This window comes from Haemaphysalis longicornis, unplaced genomic scaffold (genome assembly GCF_048455015.1).
Source record: "Haemaphysalis longicornis isolate Haplotype H1 unplaced genomic scaffold, Haemaphysalis longicornis Haplotype H1 scaffold_9, whole genome shotgun sequence".
NCBI lineage: Eukaryota > Metazoa > Arthropoda > Arachnida > Ixodida > Ixodidae > Haemaphysalis > Haemaphysalis longicornis.
Genome location: NW_027526460.1, coordinates 156545685 through 156564364, shown reverse-complemented (window position 1 = coordinate 156564364; position 18680 = coordinate 156545685). Strand labels below are relative to the sequence as shown.

The following is an 18680-nucleotide window of genomic DNA, read 5'->3' as shown; positions in this document are numbered from 1 at the left end:
GACGACACGCTTGATACTTGCGCCGCAAAGATCTCACGAACGACCGTTCCCTCGCCAGATCATCCGACCACCATGCATTGCCCTTGTGTGGTTTAGGAACACTTTCGAATCTCTTCCGCAGTCGGGCCATTTTTTCATAAAACGTGTTAACGGTGTCTTCCAACTTCTGTGGAGATTCGATGCTGTTGAAAGGCACTGTTTCAAACCAAGGATCCTGGACAAGATCCTCGACCAAACGTGACTCAGAAGCCTTTGTCAGTCGCTTCCTTCGTGCAACGGGGGCATCTTCCATGCCAAAGACAACGTAACGGTGGTCGGAAAGCGTCGGAGTATCCCGAACTTCCCAGAAAACTCTGGAAGACCAAGCCGTTCCACTCGCCAAAGTGACGTCGATCCACGTTTGGGAATATTCGGTGGCAAAAGTCGGAAGGGAGTCCGGGTCATTCAAAATTTTAAGTTGACGGGAATGAACAAACTGCGACAACTGCTGTCCTCTCGCATTCAATACATCACCCCCCCAAAGGGGGTTTTTAGCATTAAAATCACCAGCAATGACCACATTGTCAGCGTTGTTGCTGTCCAAAAGGGAATAAACGGAAGAAATGATATGGTCTAGAGCCACAGATGGCGCAGCGTACACTCCTATAAAGAGTATTGACAGGTTAGGCGCGTTTAAAGTGAGGGCGATCACGAAAGGCGACACGTGAATGGGAAACAGGTCCAAAGATACACTTCGGGAAACAACCATGCAACGCGGCGTTTGGGCATGGTGAAATTTAAACCACCGAGGCGGAATGCCTGGCACAGTCCCACCCCTAACATACGGGTCGGAAACCACTGCGAAGTTCGGGGTTGGCGTCGGGGTGCATGTGTTTGGGCAGCGGGGGGATCCTGAGCCGTCGGCTGAAGACTAGTGGCAGTGGGCCGGTGGGTGTAGGGCCGATGTGGCCGGGGGGGTTGTAACCGATGCGGGCCAGGATTGCGCGGCCTGTCTTTGTCTGGGTGAGTCTTACGAACTGTGTGGTTCGCTGGGCTTCGGCGATCTCGGCGAGCGTGTTGTGAACGCCTAGGTAGAGGAGTTTCTCCGTGTTGGTATACGTGTAGAGACCGAGCGTTGTCTTGTATACTTTCCTTATCAGGGCGTCTATTTTCTGACGCTCCGCCGGCTTCCAATTGTGGTATGCCGCCACGTATGCGGCGTGACTAACGGCGAAAGACTGAGCTAACCGGGAGGCTGGTCTCTCTCATGCCGGCATATCGTGTGGCTACCTTGCGGATGAGTTGCATGGCCGTGGTGATTTTGGCGTTGAAGCGCTGTAACGTGTGTCCGTTGTGGCGGAGTGCGTCAATGTACATACCGAGTACCCGTATGGACTTGACTTGCGGGATGGGGGTGCCGTCCTTCGCCTTCAGCTTGATGTTAGGGGGTGCTTCACGATTGTTGCGCGTACCAGGGGGTGGGAGGATGAGCAGTTCGGACTTTGCCGGGGAGCACCGGAGTCCCGTACCTTGGAGTTGCTCTTCCACGGTGTCAATAGCTTGCTGCAGGGCGGTTTCGATTTGTCCGTCGCTGCCACCGGCCTTCCATATGGTGATATCATCCGCGTAAATGGTGTGTTTGACGTCTGGGAGGCTCCCAGTCTGCAGGAAACTCCTATCATGACTAGGTTAAACAATAGGGGGGATATCACTGATCCTTGGGTGTGCCGGTGCTACCCAGGGTCTTCTCTGGTTGCTCGATGTCGCCAGCCACGATTTGTGTCATGCGGTTAGCGAGGAAGTCTTTGACATACGCAAAATTGCGATGTACCATGTTGAGGTGCAAGACCTGCGCGAGGATTGCTGAGTGGTGCACCTTATCAAAGGCGCTCTGAAGATCCAGGCCCAGTAGAGAGTAGTTGTCGAGGGATCCGGCGGTGGGGGGGGGGTTCAGGATCTCGTGTTGAATGAGGAGCATTGCGTCTTGTATGCTGAGCTTAGTCCGAAAGCCCAGCACAGTGTCGGGGTACAGGTCGGCTTCTTCGAGGTACGTCTGCCAGCGATTGAGGAGAACGTGCTCCAGCAGCTTACCAAGGCAGGATGTAAGGGAAATCGGTCGGAGGTGATCGATGTGTGGAGGCTTGCCCGGTTTGGGGATGAGCGTTGTGCGCGCTTTCTTCCATCGTGGGGGTAGCTTGCCCGATTGCCAGCGCTTGTTGTAGTAGGCTGTGAGCGCCGAGTTTGCGCCGTCGGTCATGTTTCGCAGGGCTTTGTTGGTGAGCTTATCCGGGATCCAGCTGCCGATCTGCAGTTGAGCTTCTGGAGTGCCGCCCGCGCCTCCCATTCCTTGATGTCCGCGTCGAGGCTCGGGTTAGGTGCCCCCACGTAGTCCGGAAGGGGGTCTGGGGGGGGGGGGGCTGGGAGATATTTGTCGTCGAGGCGTTGACGGACCACTGAGTCGCCGAGCTCACGCAGCGCTTTGTGGAGGGTGCGGGCCAGGACATGCCGTTGCGTGCTCTTGGTCTTGCTCTCATCGAGGAGATGTCGGAGTAATTGCCATGTGCGGCTTTTGTGCATCTGGCCATCGGCCTCTTGGCAAATGGCGTGCCAATGTTGGCGGCAGAGGGTTGACATGGTTCCTCATGGCTCCCCCGTGCTGTTGCGCTGTGGCGACAGCTTCCAGCAGACATCGCCGGAACATTCCCACCCGAAAATGACGACATCAGACTTTTGTCTATGGCTGCACAGCGCCTGAAGTAGCCACTGGACTACATGGTCATCACCCAACGCTTTCCCTTACTCTGATCTCCATTCTGTATTTATTTTCTGCCACGCCATTCCCACCTCCTTTCTTCCGCCTACTTTCTTTTTCCATTTTCCCCCTCACTTCTCTCCCCCTCCTTCTTTTTTAAAGCAAAGCTTTTTACCTCTACCCCCCAAGGGTTCTTTCGCGACCGTTGGTGTCACCAGAAAACTCCAGCGAACAAATAAAAGAATTTACGGGCACCGCCGGGAATCGAACCCGGAACTAATAGAGTAACAAAGAGAGAGCCCGTTGTCTTACCGATTTAGCTACGAGCCCACGCGAAGACGGGGAAGACAGGTGGTGTACTCACAAAGCACATCTACGGGTTTACCCCCTGCGTTCTCGTTGAATGCCAAGTGGAAGCGTCACGCGACCACTCACGCCCGTCTAGCAACCCTGTGCGCACCTTGCTTATGTGCTAAGAGTTACAAAAATTAAAGCAAGCTCACACCAATTCATGGCATCTCACTTCTAGTACGCCAATGTGCTCAAGCATGTGGCCTCTAGTGTTCACGTAAAAAATCACAGCTCCTTGTCGTCAGCCCTCACACCAAATCAAGGAATACATTCAAATACTCCTTAACGGCCAGGCCATCACTCCAAGCAACAACATCAAGATCCTGGGCCCACATCTCAAGGCTAACACAAAGAGTGACGTCTCCTTGCAGTGCCTCAAAAACAGCATTAATCAAATCATACACATGATCAGGCGAATTGCCACCAAGAAGCGAGGCCTAAAGGAATCCGGTACCTTTCGATTAATTGAAGCTTTTGTCCTCTCGAGAGTCACTTACGTAAACCCCCTGTCTTCTTCTCGTCAAGGAAGACATAGAGATGCTTTATATAATGATTAGATAGGCGATCGAGCAGGCCATTGGTCTTCTCATGAGTGCGTCAACACAGAGGCTGCTTAGCACGGGGCTCCAGAACACGGTGGAAGAGCTGATAGAAGGCCATCTTTCTAACCAAAAGGTCCGACTCAGAACTGCGGTGGGTAACCGCATGCTTCACCAGACTGGCTTGGCAGCCCAGAATGTCACTCCGCTTGACGTACTCCCAGACTCTTGGCGACTAAAACTAAAGATGCTCCCTTTGCTTTGAAATATGAACCCCTCACATGACGAGGGTCACCGAAAAGCACGGGCTCAAGCGCTAAACACCACCCTCGGTGGGGATCATGCAGTTATCTACACAGACGCCTCCAAACATCGAGGGCAGCAATACGCCATCATCGTAGCTACCTCCAGAACCAGCCTCCTTCTTTAAGTGTACCTCGATAGGTCCCCAGAAATGACAGCAGCAGAAGAGGCAGCCATCACCTTGGCTCTCACTCAACCAGGGGTTCGGAGGGTAGTCACCGATTCCCAGCAAGCCCACTGGAATTACCAGTCGGGTTGGGTGTCCTGACCTGCACTGCGCGTGCTAAAAAAACACTCCCCAAACGGTTCCATTCAGCTAATCTGGACACCCCCTCACGCTTCAATGGAGGGAAACAAATATGTCCACCCAACAAGCCTGCGCTTTTACCTCCCGTGCTGTGGTGCTGCACGAGGACAGTCACCCGCTTGTCACGTTCAGGCAGATAACCCAGCATTATCGCCTTCTGAGACAGACCGTACCTTCGCCTTACCCTGACCTCTCGAGAGAACAACAAACTACCCTACGGCTCATATAATCCCGGCTCCTTCCCACAGCCTACGCGTCTTCACTTAATGCATACGAATCGCTATGACGCTGAATGTAAATTTTGCTCAGAAGTAGGAACACTCCGTCCCGTCATCGGGGTGTGCGACTTTAGCCCTGAGCACCCTCCTCTCTTTCCGTCAACTACCCAACAAGAGCAATGGGAGATGCTGCTGTCCAGGCCCTCTCTACCTACCCAGCTTCAGCGGGTGGACAGAACACAGGCCGCGCGGACTGCATATGGGCCCCACAGAAGAAGGAATCACTCCCCAGGGCTGCACTCTGGGCCGTTCAGAAATCTGAACAGAAGTATTTCTTCCTCATCTGCCTCCTTCTCTGTCGCAAATCTCGTCGCCTCCGTCCGCGGCGCAGAGACGAAGTCAGATCGTCTAACACCGGGTTGGAGCTTACTTTAATTTTATAAAAAAAGTTTCCACTTTTGTGCTACACCAATACAACTCAACCAAACACCGTTCATGCATCATGCATTGATTTAACCTTACCAAGAATATCTCTTTGAAGTAATAAATGGTGTGGTTAAGTGCATTTCACTTCTCTTTGGTTTTACTATTTGTAGAGCGATGTGAGTGAATTTAAATGACGTCGCATAGGTAATCGTTATGGGTGCCGTTTACAGCTTTGCTTTCCAACCACATTCACGGGGCGGATTGGCACGATTTTTTAAAATAAAGGAACACTGTAAATATCCCTTCTGTACTAATTTCCTGTCTTATATTTGTGTAATGTCTTGTACTTGTTCAACAAAGTGGACAAGTATGAACATATAAACCGGGCTTAGATGTTTACGTTTGGCTGTGAGTATATTAGACCACTGCGCAATATCAATTTTACTTTGGCCGGGTGGCTGGATCGAGTCACAGACAGACAGACAGACAGACACACAGACAGACCAAAATTTCTGGGTTTAAGTAGCCCAAGAAAGACTATCGTCTTTAAAAAAACTCCCACCTCCCCTCGCATGAACCCCTGTGTAGATGCGACGCATAGGGGGTTCACGTTGCAGCGTTGGACAGCGGAGGAACGGCGCAGGCACCGCGTTTTATATCGCGCATAACGGCGAGGGGACGCGCCGGCGCCAGTGCGTCTTCCGCGGCTATGACGCAACACAATCCACTTTAATCCAATCCAATGCCCCTCGCGAGAGAGTGTTCGCTATCGGAGAGGAGAGGGGGTGAGCGGCGGAGAGCGCAGCTGGCGCGGCGAGGAGAATGGGGGAGGGGTGGACGCCAACGACGACGCCGTATGGAGGGACAAGGCGAGTGAATGAGATGCCTTCGCATCTAAAAGAACGATTCGCGGAGTATTCAAGGTTTCGAACGCTGGCACACCCTCAAATATACTGACTGGTACTAAATTTTGGGATCTCAGTTGTTGACCTTGACCTATTTTGTAACCCGTCAAACTCATGAAAAAGCAGGGTTCGACACAGTTGGAGATTTTCGAACTCTTTATTGCAAATACTTGCGATTTCTGCAGAAGGGAGAGAGTAAAGTGGCCAGAGACATGAAAATTGCGAAGTTCCGAGATTATTGTTGACGAAAAGCACTGAAAAATCGTTGCACTGAAAAATCGCTTTTTAAATAGGGGGTCCGTTGGCGTCCCTAGATAAAAACTAAAAGACCCTCAAGCCACTAAAGAAGCGTAGCCTAGGGCCCGTCGAGCGCGGCACTCAACGCAAGTTCCTTCGTACCCTGTCCAGTTCGCGCTTAACCTCGCGCTTCGCTCTGTCGAGTTGAGTCACGCGCACCTCGTACAGCTTGCGGGCTCTGTTCTTGGCGCGCTCGCACTGCAGCTTGACGTAGTCGAGGCGCGTCATTTCGCGCTCCTTCTTGCTCAGTTGGACGAAGGCACAGTCGGTGGCACGCGAGTGCTCCCCGAACGGGTCGTCGTCGGGCTCCCAGCCGTCCAGCTCCTTGAAGCACACGTAGCAGCGCACGAGGTCCGGCTCGTTCTCGGTCGGGCAGTGGTAGAAGCCGGCTTCCGCCATTCTTTCCGGCGTGCATTTACAGTTGCCCGTCAGTGGCCACTGCCCGAAAGACGCCAGTCGGTTTTCCTCCAGGTCCATCTCGAGGTCTGTTCGGTGCAGCAGCACGGTGTTCAGGGTCAGGTCGACGGCCATGGCGCAGGATGTTCAGGGTGGACGAACTTCTCGTGGCCAGCCGCAGAGCAAGAATATCGTTGCAAGGCGACGCGGACGCGTCCGATGAGAGGTGGTGTAGTAGCAACCGGCTGGCCGAACCGCGCCCCGAGCGTTTTGCTTCGTCTTCGTTCACGAGCGATCGCCGTACGCGCGCTAAGGTGTCTTGTCCTCGTCGTCTGCGATGCCAACTACATTCAGAAGGAGCTGTTGTAACAATATAAAGGACTGGAAACGCCCCATTGCGGCAAGCGTGGACGAGCGACCAGATAACGTCACAATGATAACCAAGACGGACCTCAAAGCGTCGTAGCTGCGACGGCGAGGGAGAGGGTAGCGGCACCTGACGGACGATATGATAGCGGCCGCACTTCGTTCCGTGCGGCTGCGCAGTGAAATTGGTGAAATGGCGATCGCGGCGGCGGCGCAGTTTGTTCACCTGCTAGCTTAACCTATGACGATCGCCGGGAGGCCTCGTTCCCCCTCCCGTCTTGTATAGTTCCGAGGCAACGCGAGGCCCTCAAGAGCGATGCCTACTGCGCAGTCCCGTGCTTCAAAGCGCGAAGTGGTTTCGGCGGCGCACCAAACACGAAATTACTTGAATATGTAGAAATTTACCGCTGGATGCCCTACGGGAACTCTTGCGTACAAATGGAAAGAATGGCTGCGGCTTAGCTCTGCTAACCTTGGATATGCAAAGCAAAAGCTTGGCTTAGTCTGGTTGAGTCTTGGTTTCGATTTGTCAACCTTTGATTGAGCTGTATGGCCGACCACGTCTCAAAGCCGTTAGATTCCGTGCAACGCTCACAGAAGGAGGCCAGGCGAACGCACTGTTACTCATCGCAGGGCGCTAGACTAGTCATATAGGCCGAAACGACCCAGCGCCGAATGCATGGGAGGCTACGGGGGCAGTCGCTCGCCTCGGCCGCAGCGGCGGTGGCGAACGCTGTCGGCTAGGGAGCCTACATGTGCCGCGCCTTCGTCGTTTAGGGTGGCGACAGCAGAGTCCAAGGTTTCCTAACGGTGGCTGTGGCGGCCGCCAAACTTGACGGGACGCCATTATCTTCCCCTTTGCCCGCCCGACCTAGGGTGCCGGCATGCGCCGCGCCTACGGATTCGCGGAACAGGCTATCTCTAGCACGACCTACTTCGAAACGATCGTGCGTGGTTAGTGGTTATCGCCATGCAGCTTTCCAAAAACTTACTGCTGCTGGGCACAGTTGAGATCGCGGGATCATTCGTTTAATGCGGCATTTACGTCCTTGGTAAAGGCTTGCCAGTGCCTCCTTTGGAGTGCACTAGCTGTGCGTAGAAGCGCGCGACTACGCGATTTTTTGTGCCTGGAGCTCCATGTGTATCTTGTTTTTACATGACATTAGTCGACAATAAAAACACGTCGTGAGCAACTGACACAATGGAGAGCAACGTCTCGAGAGAAAGGCACAACGTGAATGGAGGCACACCAGTATTCTTGGTTTTGAATGCCTTTTTCAGGCTGGTACTGAGGAGCAGCAAAAGAAAATGTTAGCTGGAAAATATTACACAGCGTTTTTGAACATAATGTAAATTATACAAATAAGGCATCAATTTTTTTTATTACAACTGTACGGCAATTAAGTTGCATTTAGTCCTTAACAAAGGCACAGTCCTGGATTACGATTGAATGTACCACTCAAGTCGTTCAAGTGTCCTCACATAAAGTTGATCGCAGCTGCGTATCTTGTCGGTGCTGTCGGTGCTGCTCAAAACTTGAATCTTCAAAATGTGCCTAGAAGAAAAAAGTCAATCTTAACAACAATATTTGAAAAACACATAATGCACTTGAATTAATCGCTCGCGAGGCAGAATGCTTGCTCTTGCGCGTTTTTTTACCTTTTGGAATGGAAATTGATTATGCCCTGTAACTAATGCCGTACGGGAGTTTTTATGGGGCGGTTCGCCACAGAAATCTTTGCAGACTTTAGTGACCCCTCATACGCAGTTTGGCAGAGTTGCAAGAAAGAATCAATCATATATTTCATCCCCGTGCGGAATATCAGCACAAGGAACGCAAGGGACAATTTTTTCGGCGACCCGATGAATATCCAGCACACGGCAGCTTCAAAATCGATTGCCGAACGCAGCTGAGGGATGAGACAATACTCTGAATTGCAGCTCGTTCGAAGATTGCGCAGTCGCCCAGCGATCGCTTTTGTCGCTTGGTATCAACCAATTTTTTGTCGCAGTGACGAGAATCGCGCCTTTTCTGTCGCAAGCGTGAACGGTCTGGGCCTTTCGGGGATGTTTTATAACCAGGCTTAGTTTTGAACATTCACGTTTCATGCATGCGTAATCCGGCATAATCAAGCCACGCAAACAATCCACTTGCGCGCACGCTGCATTCGCACGCTAAATTGCCGCTCGGCTACGTGCAGCCGTCGCTGGAAGCCATCAAAATGATCAAAACAGGCCGTGCCGTGGCCTGCGCTACCGGCGCGCAACGGCGCTGCGGCGACGGAGGAGACGTTGAGGACACGACGACGCTCGCTGAAAGCGTTGCAGGTGCAGAGCACTTTAGCATATAGCTGCAAGTACGCGTGCAAAAAACATGAAGCGAGGTGCAATACTCACAGCACAAACACGAGAAGCAGCAGTGGGCTCCCAGCGGTTCCTTTTCACTTGAACGAGCCAGCGCTTTCTTCGGTTCGGGCTGGCCGGGAAGCGGCACATCCGTGTGCCTTTTCTGCAATGGTTCGTACATTGCGGAACGCAACAGCCGGGCATTTTTGGTGCTCATACAACTCCCAACACGTTCACCGAGCTCGCATATTTATGAAAAGCTTCCCGTGGTCAACAAAAGTCACCGCGAGTCACAGGCGGCAAGGACGCAGCCCTACGCACACGGCGGCAGTGAACCGACTGGGCTACAACATGGCGCCGTATCGGCCCCGTTGCTATGGCAACGTGTGCTGGCAACGCTGCCCGACGGCGGAAGGTTTTTGCCTCAAAACGAGACCGTGAGGGCGGTCCGTGCGCGGTGTCAGTGTCAGGCTATTTTTTCTTTTTGAGTAATGTGTCAGAGAATCGTCGATCGTCTTGTAGTCCGTGGTCCGTAGTCCGTGCGCGGTGTCAGTGTCAGGATATTTTTATTTTTGAGTAATGTGTCAGTGAATCGTCGGTTTTCCCTCGGTTTCCCCCTGAGTCTCCCTCTCAGCTATGGGTAAATCGAAGCGAGACAGGTCGGCAAGCAGTCACCCGAGGAGTCCCGGGCGCAGCGAGACGCCTGAAGAATGGGTGATGTGTGCAGAGTGCAACATGTGGTGCAGCCTTGCTCAGACCCCTTTCCAATCGATGGAGGAGGCAAAGGCGGCGCCACCCTACACGTGCCAGCGCTGCGAAGCCGTTGCCAAACTCCGCGCGGAGTTTGAATCGAGGATGCAGGAGGAGTCGGAAGGACGGAGGTTGGCAATCGCGGCTGCGTCAACCCGGTTGGAGGAAATGTTCAACGCAAGCACCAAGGAGCTGAAGGTGTTGGAGGCTCAGCTTGGCGAAGAGAGAAAGGCGCGGGAGACCCTGGAGGAAGTACTCCGTGAGGAAAGGAAGTCCAGGGAAGCAGCGGTGACAGAGTTTGGGAGCCTGGTAGAGGCTGTGAAGTGCGAGGCCGTGGAGCACACGCCGAGTAAGCCCGTGACCCCACCGAACTCTTCAGATGTGCGCGGTTATGCGGGCGGTAAACTCGGTCCGAACGCGGCGCGTGAGGAGACACCGGCACCGCTGAGCGTAGCAAGCGCACAGCCCCCCCTTCATGGGAACACAGACGACGACAACAGCGGGCAAGCCAAGGCACAGCGTCAGCACCGACCCCGGCAGCGACGCCAGTCATTGGCCACCACCCCCCCCACCCAACAGTGCGAGGGTGCTGGGCAGGAGAACACATCTGTGGCGACAGCTAAAGAGCGCTGTGCCTTTATATACGGTGATGGTAATGCTGCTACACTAAAAGCGGTGGCTCTCCGCACTGCAGGGTGGAGCACACTCGTGCAGTTCCGCACGAAAGAGGACGCCACACTGCAGGAAACACTGGAAGAGATTGAGGAGGCAGAAGACGTCTGGTCGGCCCCCGAGGCCCTTGTGGTGCTTCATGCTGGCCTGAACGACCTGTCGCAGCCGGGGGCATGCCCGGAGCAGTCTGCCAGCGCCCTTCAGAGCCGGCTGCAGTCATGGCATGAGAGGGCTGGGAGACACAGTTTCCTGATCTACGCAGCCCCCGAAGCAGCACATGAAAACTCGCCCCTGGCCGACCGGTGCCGCCAATGGAACGAAAAAATGCAGCAGACCTGCAAAGAGGTGGGACCCTACGTGGAGTTTGTTAGGACCAGCTGGGCCCTGCACGGCATGCTGGCCGGCATGCAGTACAACAAGGAGGCCGCTCAAGGTCTAGGATCGCGTCTGGGTCGCAGGCTGTGCGCTTTTTTAGCGCTCCGTGCCCATGGCGGTGCTCGGCAGCGGCAGAGGCGGAGACCCAACCAGACCTTCACGCTGATGGAAGCCCTGAGGCAGGCTCTCTTGCGGATGGCAGAGGCACCGGGCCAGGGAAGGAGCAGTGTGAGAGGGCACCAGAACAGAAGGCACCCTCCACAAGCAATGGAGATGAAGATGGCCCACCCAACAACGTGGCAAGGCGGAAGACAAGAGAGCAGGGTACAGCCAAGAGGAGAAGGCGACAGCGTAACATTCGCAGCAAGCAGCCAGCCTTCTTCTACCTAAACATGAACGGCGGACGCCAGGAGAGGAAATGGGAGGAGCTGTTTGACGTTGTTGACAAGAAGGATGTGGTAGTGGCCGGTTTTGTCGAAACCCACTTGAGAGATATGGAAGCTCCACCACCACATAGGGGGTACGTCTGGGAAGGCCTCAACCGCCAAGGCAGCGAAAGGAGAGGAGGAGGCATGGGATGCTTCATCAAATTGGGCTCCCAGTGGGAGAGACACTGCCCCGACTGCTCCGAACATATGTGGTTAATAGGGCGCATTGGCCAACTGCGCGTTGCCTTTGGCCTGGTGTATCTGTGGACGGGAAAGGAGTCGTCGCACCGCAACACGCAGACACTTGCGTGCATGGAGAGGGACCTGGAGAGCTTGGGCATCCCTGCAATCCTTGTCGGCGACTTCAACGCACACATAGAGCCCCTGGACAAGGTAACTGACAGCGGCGGCCGACTCCTACTTGAATGGGCAGACAGGACGGGGCTGATGATGGTGAACACGACAGACAAGTGTGATGGCAGGGTCACCTGGGCTGCTCGCGACAAATCCTCCTGCATCGATTACTGCCTGGTCTCCCCTGTTTTGTTCCCCCGGCTGAGCAGCATGGTAATTGACACTGGTGGCGGGGAGAGCGCTAGCAGTGACCACAACAACATCCAGCTCACTTTTGGTGCTCGCAACCCCCCTTCACCACCAGCAAGGGCTAGTTCCAACCAAGGAACCTTAAATGAGAGCAGTATCGAAAAAGTCGCCGACATGCTGGAGGAGGAAGCTGGAGTGATCAATTTGAAGAGCTATGAAGAACTGGAAAGATGGATACAACAAACAATCAGCAGGGTCCAGGCCTCCACACAGTCACCACAACACCGGGGGAGAAGGCGTAAACCGTGGTGGGACAAGGAAGTTGCGGCAGCTCTGAGAAAGCGAAAGACTCTTTGCCGAGAACACCGTCATGCAGTCAGCCATGGAGCAGGGGCAGCAGAGGTGATGGAGCGGTGGGTCGCCTACCAAGAAGCCAAGAGAGAGATGGCCATGCTGGTGCAACGCAAGCTCAAGGCAGTCAACGCCAAGCAGCTCCAGGACATCTAGTCAGCAGGACGCGATGCCAGCCGAAAGTTCTGGCAGCACATCCGGTCACAGCAACAGGCACTTCCTCCCTGCTCCCAGATGTTGCGGGACACAGTGACAGGTGCAGAGCACAAGGGTGCGGACTGCCTCCGATTCATGGAGGATTACATGGCAGCCAGACTGGGCACACAGGTGCCGGACACAACCGGCTTCAAGGAGACAGCGGTAGGGCAAGGCACCGTAGAAACCATCACACAGGGGGAGCTCCAACGTGCCCTGAAGCACCTCTCGGGACAGACTGCCGCAGGAGTGGACGGTATCCCCCCACGGCTCTTGAAGCGGATGGGGCCCAAAACTCGAGAACTGTTGCTGGGTGCATTAAACGTGGTCGTGTGCAGTGGTGACATCCCAGAGGGATGGAAGACGTCGCGAATGAGGATGATCCACAAGAAAGGAGGTGACAAGTGCCTGCCCGAAAGTTACCGACCCATTACTGTCACCTCAGCCCTATACAGACTCCTGGGACACATCTTGTGTGCACGTGTGATGGTCTGGGCGGAAAAAGGCCAAGTGCTGGGAGAACTCCAGAATGGTTTCCGACCCGGGCGGTGTTTAGAGGACAACTTGTTCGCAGTAATGCAGGCAATGGAGATTGCTGCGAAAGAAAAACGCACCCTCCTACTTGCTTTTCTGGACATCGCCCAGGCATATGACTCTGTGGAGCACCCCAAACTGTGGGAGATCCTCAGGGACCTTGGCCTGCCTGACGAACTCTTGCGGCTGCTGATGAGGCTGTACACTGGCACGCAGGTGATGATCCACAGGGGGGACTCACTCACAGGACCAGTAGAGGTGTCTCGAGGGCTGCGCCAAGGTTGCCCACTATCTCCGCTCCTGTTCATGCTGTTCCTGGCCGGAATGGAGACATGCCTCACGAACAGCGGGCTGGGGTTTGACCTGAGCTACATGGAGGGCGGTGAGCAGCGCGTTCGCAAGTTGCCTGCCCTGTTCTACGCCGACGACATCGTTCTGCTGGCAGGAAACACTCAGGAGCTGCAGACCGCGCTCGACATTGTGTCCAGCGAAGGCACGTCGCTGGGGCTCCGCTTCAGCGCCAGAAAGTCCGCCACCATGTCGTGTCACCCAACCGAGGTAGCCGAGAGACCACCACTGCGTTTACAGGGTGACCCAATCCAGTGGACCACCCGGTATAAATACCTCGGTGTGACACTCTCGAATACACCCCCCTACAGCGCGCCCTACGAGGAGGACCTTCGGGCAAAGGCAGCTGCTCGGCGGGCCTTCCTCGGGTCACGCGCCCTATGGGCCTTCAACCGCTTCGAGGTGTCCCGGGCACTGTGGAAGGCGGTGGCGGTCCCCGCGCTCACATTTGGGAACGCCGTCCTCTGCTTGTCGTCGTCCACCCGCCAGGCACTGGAAACAAGGCAGCGAGAGGCTGGGCAGAAAGCGCTGGGTGTGCACGGCTTTGTGCCCAACGAGGCGGTGCAGGGGGACATGGGGTGGTCCTCCTTCGAGGCACGCGAGGCGGTAGCCAAGCTGGCGTTCGAGAAGCGGCTCAGCCAGATGCCCGAGGGGCGATGGGCGCGCGAGGTGTTCAAGTGCATCACCTACCGATGTCTGCGAACCAAGTGGGTGGCGCGCACCAAACGCCTCGGAGAGCGGTACGGCATCGCGGCGGCTCGCCTCACCGAGCCCCCACGACACGACCGGCGACAAAAGGTGCGGGACCAGGTGGCGACCGCAGAACTCGAGAGATGGAGGAAAGCGGCGCAGGAGAAGTCGGCGCTGAGCATCTACAGCGGCAACAAGACGGGCATCGAGAAGGAGCCCATTTACGACAACGCCCGAGGGAGCGGGCTTCTTTGCGAGGCTCGCAGTGGGGTGCTTCGCACTCGCGTACTGCGCGCCAAGTTCACGGAGGGCCTCGACACCACCTGCAGCAGCTGCAACCAGGCCGAGGAGACGGTGCGCCACGTCGTTTTGGAGTGCACAGAACTGAAACCTTCAGCTGCGGCGGCAGTGACTCAGGACTTGGATGTTTCCGCCTCCCTTAGTGCCCGTGCGGATGTACAGGTGGCGCTACCGGACCCGCTCGCGATGGCGCTGGGCTTCCATGGACCGAAACAACAGCCTCACTGGGAGGCCGTCGAAGTCACAAAAAGAAGACTGGAGCACTGGTGGCGAAAGAACATAACGGAGGGCTTCAGAGGAAGTGGAGGACAGCAATAGATGTGTTTTAAGAAAGCTAACGCCAGATCCGGATTTTCCCGTCGATCACCCGTTTAAAAGGGAACGGCAACAGTATATCTATCTCTATCTCTATCTATCGCGGCACGAGCTGTGTCAAAGAGTGGCGCCACCCTAAACGACGAAGGCGCGGCGCATGTAGGCTCCCTACTGTCGGCGCCGACAGCGGTCGCGGCGAATCACGCGATGCGCTTCGCGGGGTGTGTTATCGGGGGTGTGTCTCCGGCAGGGGCATAGCCAGGGGGGGGGGTCACACCAGGCCCGTGCCCCCCCCCCCTGAAATGTTTCGTGCCAGGCTGGGGTGTGGTTTAAGTAGCCCGCCGAAGAACCGCCTGAAGTCGCCTGCAGGCGTGGAACCGGCAGTTTTAATAAGGGCATTCTTGCTCATATAAAGCTGAAAACAAGGGCTACGTCAACGTCTGATCCCTGTGGCCGCTCCAGATGCTGTACATGTCAACATATACAGCCCGGCTGCATTTTGCGCCGGATACACCGAGCAGCGCCGGGAACCTGCCGCGAGCCGATCGAGGCAGTCCTGCTGTTTCGCTGGCGGAACAGCACGAAAAGCCTCATATAGGCATACATGTGGTCTGGACTTTAGCGTGTCATTCCTTGTGTTTACACTGGTACAAAGTATAATTTTGTTCAGTCAACTATCAATCCTTGATATGTTTATTTTTCTACCGACTTCGCATTTTATTGACTATTGCAGTTCCATAATTTCTGCTGTATGAAAAGCATTGCTCTGCCCATCTTGTATTTCCTTCACATCAAGAAAACTGTACAACTCTCTTTATTTCGGAGCTTTGTCTCTTTGGCACTATTCCATGGTTTCCTTGACCTCCCTTCCCTCTTGGTTAGAATCAGCATTCTGTATTTGCTTAACCGGAATTTCACTGAAGCCATGTTTGTTTGATTTAATGTTTGTTTGATTTAACGGGTAGAAACAGAATGAAATTTAAGAAACGTGCATCAAGCTCAACATTCAACAGCAGTGCAATAAGGTGGTCCACTAAATGTAATTTTACTATTCACGTTACAAGCACAAAAAAATCGCGCCAATCCACCCCGTGAATGTGGTTTGAAAGCAAAGCTGTAATCGGCACCCATAACGATTACCCATGCAACGTCACTTAAATTCACTCACATCGCTCTACAAATAGTAAAACCAGAGAAAACTGAAATGCACTTAACCACATGATTTATTACTTCAAAGAGATATTCTTTGTAAGGTTAAATCATTGCATGATGCATGAACGTGTTTGGTTGAGTTGTATTGGTGTAGCGAAAGAGTGGAATCTTTTTTTTATAAAATTAAAGCTCCGACCCGGTGTTAGACGATCTGACTTCTCCGTCTCGGCGCCGCGGACGGAGGCGACGAGATTTGCGGCAAAGAAGCAGGAGGTGGAGGAAGAAATACTTCTGTTCAGATTTCTGAACGGCCCAGAGTGCAGCCCTGGGGATTGATTCCTTCTTTTGTGGGGCCCATATGCAGTCCGCCCGGCCTGTGTTCTGTCCACCCACTGAAGCTGGGTAGGTAGAGAGGGCCTGGACAGCAGCATCTCCCATTGCTCTTGTTGGGTAGTTGAGGGAAAGAGAGGAGGGTGCTCAGGGCTAAAGTCGCACACCCCAATTACGGGGCGGAGTGTTCCTACTTCTGAGCAAAATTTACATTCAGCGTCGTAGCGATTCGGATGCATTAAGTGAAGACGCGTAGGCTGTGGGAAGGAGCCCGGATTGTATGAGCCGTAGGGTAGTTTGTTGTTCTCTGGAAAGGTCAGGGTAAGGCGAAGGTACGATCTGTCTCAGAAGGCGATAATGCTGGGTTATCTCCCTGAACGTTACAAGCCTGTGACTGTCCTCGTGCAGCTCCATAGCACGGGAGGTGAAAGCGCAGGCTTGTTGGGTGGGCGTATTTGTTGCCCTCCATTGAAGCGTGAGGGGGTGTCCAGATGAGCTGAATGGAACTGTTTGGGGAGCGGTTTTTTAGCACGCGCAGTGCAGGTCAGGACACCCAACCCGACTGGTAATTCCAGTAGGCTTGCTGGGAATCGGTGACAACCCACCAAACCCCTGGTTGAGTCACAGCCAGGGTGATGGCTGCCTCTTCTGCTGCCGTCATTTCTCGGGTCGTAAGCGAGGTACACCCAAGGAGGTTCGTGCTGGAGGTAGCCACAATGATGGCGTATTGCTGCCCTGGATGTTTGGAGGCGTGTGTGTAGACAACTGCATGATCCCCACTGAGGGTGGTGTTTAGCGCTTGAGCCCGTGCTTTTCGGTGACCCTCGTCATGTGAGGGGTTCATATTTCTAAGCAAAGGGAGCATCTTTAGTTTTAGTCGCCAAGTGTCTGGGTGTACGTCAAGCGGAGTGACATTCTGGGCTGCCCAGCCAATCTGGTGAAGCATGCGGTTACCCACCGCAGTTCTGAGTCGGACCTTCTGGTTAGAAAGATGGCCTTCTATCAGCTCTTCCACCGTGTTGTGGAGCCCCTTGCTAAGCAGCCTCTGTGTGGACGCAGTCATGAGAAGACGAATGGCCTGCTCGACCTCCTTTCTAATCATTATATAAAGCACCCCTATGTCTTCCTTGTTGAGAAGAAGACAGGGGGTTGACGTAAGTGACTCTTGAGAGGGCAAAAGCGTCAATTAATCGAAAGGTACCGGATTCCTTTAGGCCTCGCTTCTTGGTGGCAACTCGCCTGATCATGTGTATTATTTGATTATAGCTGTTTTTGAGGCGCTGCAATGAGACGTCACTCTTGGTGTTAGCCTCGAGATGTAGGCCCAGGATCTTGATGCTGGGGCTTGGAGTGATGGCCTCGCCATCACGGAGTATTTGAATGTATTCCTTGATTTGGCGTGAGGGCGGACGACAAGCAGCTGTGATTTTTTACGTGAACACTGGAGGCCACAGGCTTTAGCACACTGGCGTATTAGAAGTGAGATGCCATGCATTGGTATTAGCTTCCTTTAATTTATGTAACTCTTAGCACATGAGCAAGGTGCGCACAGGGCCGCTAGACGGGCGTGAGTGGTCGTGTGACGCTATCACGTGGCATTCAGCGAGAACGCAGGGGGTAAACCCGTAGATATGCTTGGTGAGTACACCACCTGTCCTCCCCGTCTTCGCGTGGGCTTGTAGCTGAATCGGTAAGATAACGAGCTCTCGCTTTGTTAGTCTATTAGTTCCAGGTTCGATTCCCGGCGGCGCCAGTAAATTCTTTTATTTGTTCGCTGGAGTTTTCTGGTGACACCAACGGTCGCGAAAGAACCCTTGGGGGGTAGAGGTAAAAAGCTTTGCTTTAAAAAATAACAAGAAGGCAATTACTTAAGGACGAAGACGCCCACTTTCTAGCTTCACCGCCATAATATACGAATGTACCGTCACTGCGATTCGAAGGTTATCACGGGAAAGCTACTTTAAAATGAAGCAGACAGAAGCAGACGCTTAAAATGAAGCAGACGCTTTAGCAAATCTTCCATGCCAGTTTCGTTATCGTCGGCGTAGATGAAAGGCAACCATGTCTGTGCTTGATAACAACGAATGTAAAGCTTGAAACCCAAAGGGTGGCAAGTCAGTCGTGCGGGTCATTGTTGTAGCATGGAACAGCCAACAAAGAGAAGAGTGCGAAACCTTGATTTTCATGGTTCCCAAACAAAACCGTAGGACGGTGGCACGCGTGGCCGCTCGATGCCGGCGCGCGATAACCTTCAAATCGTGCTCGACTGTACTTCATAGCTGATAAGAGAACTTAGTAGTCCCTTTCGTAAAGGAAATTCTAAAACACGCGAATCTTCATAGTAAACATCCAGTGTTGGCCTCCACTTTCGCCTGACGAACTTCGGGGACCGCGCGCCAATCACGAGCACCCTCTTGATCACGCTCACGAGGGCGTGGCTGCATAACCGCCTGCTCCTGACGAACGAATAACTCGTGGCATACCCATAGACCGGCTAACAGGAATTTAGGTA

The 18680-nt window shown here is 54.0% G+C and overlaps 1 pseudogene; it reads right to left on the bottom strand.

Moving 5' to 3' along the window:
- Nucleotides 1–5939: 5939 nt before the first annotated feature.
- LOC144153900 (baculoviral IAP repeat-containing protein 5 pseudogene) lies at nt 5940–6914 on the bottom strand (annotated as a pseudogene).
- Nucleotides 6915–18680: the final 11766 nt, after the last annotated feature.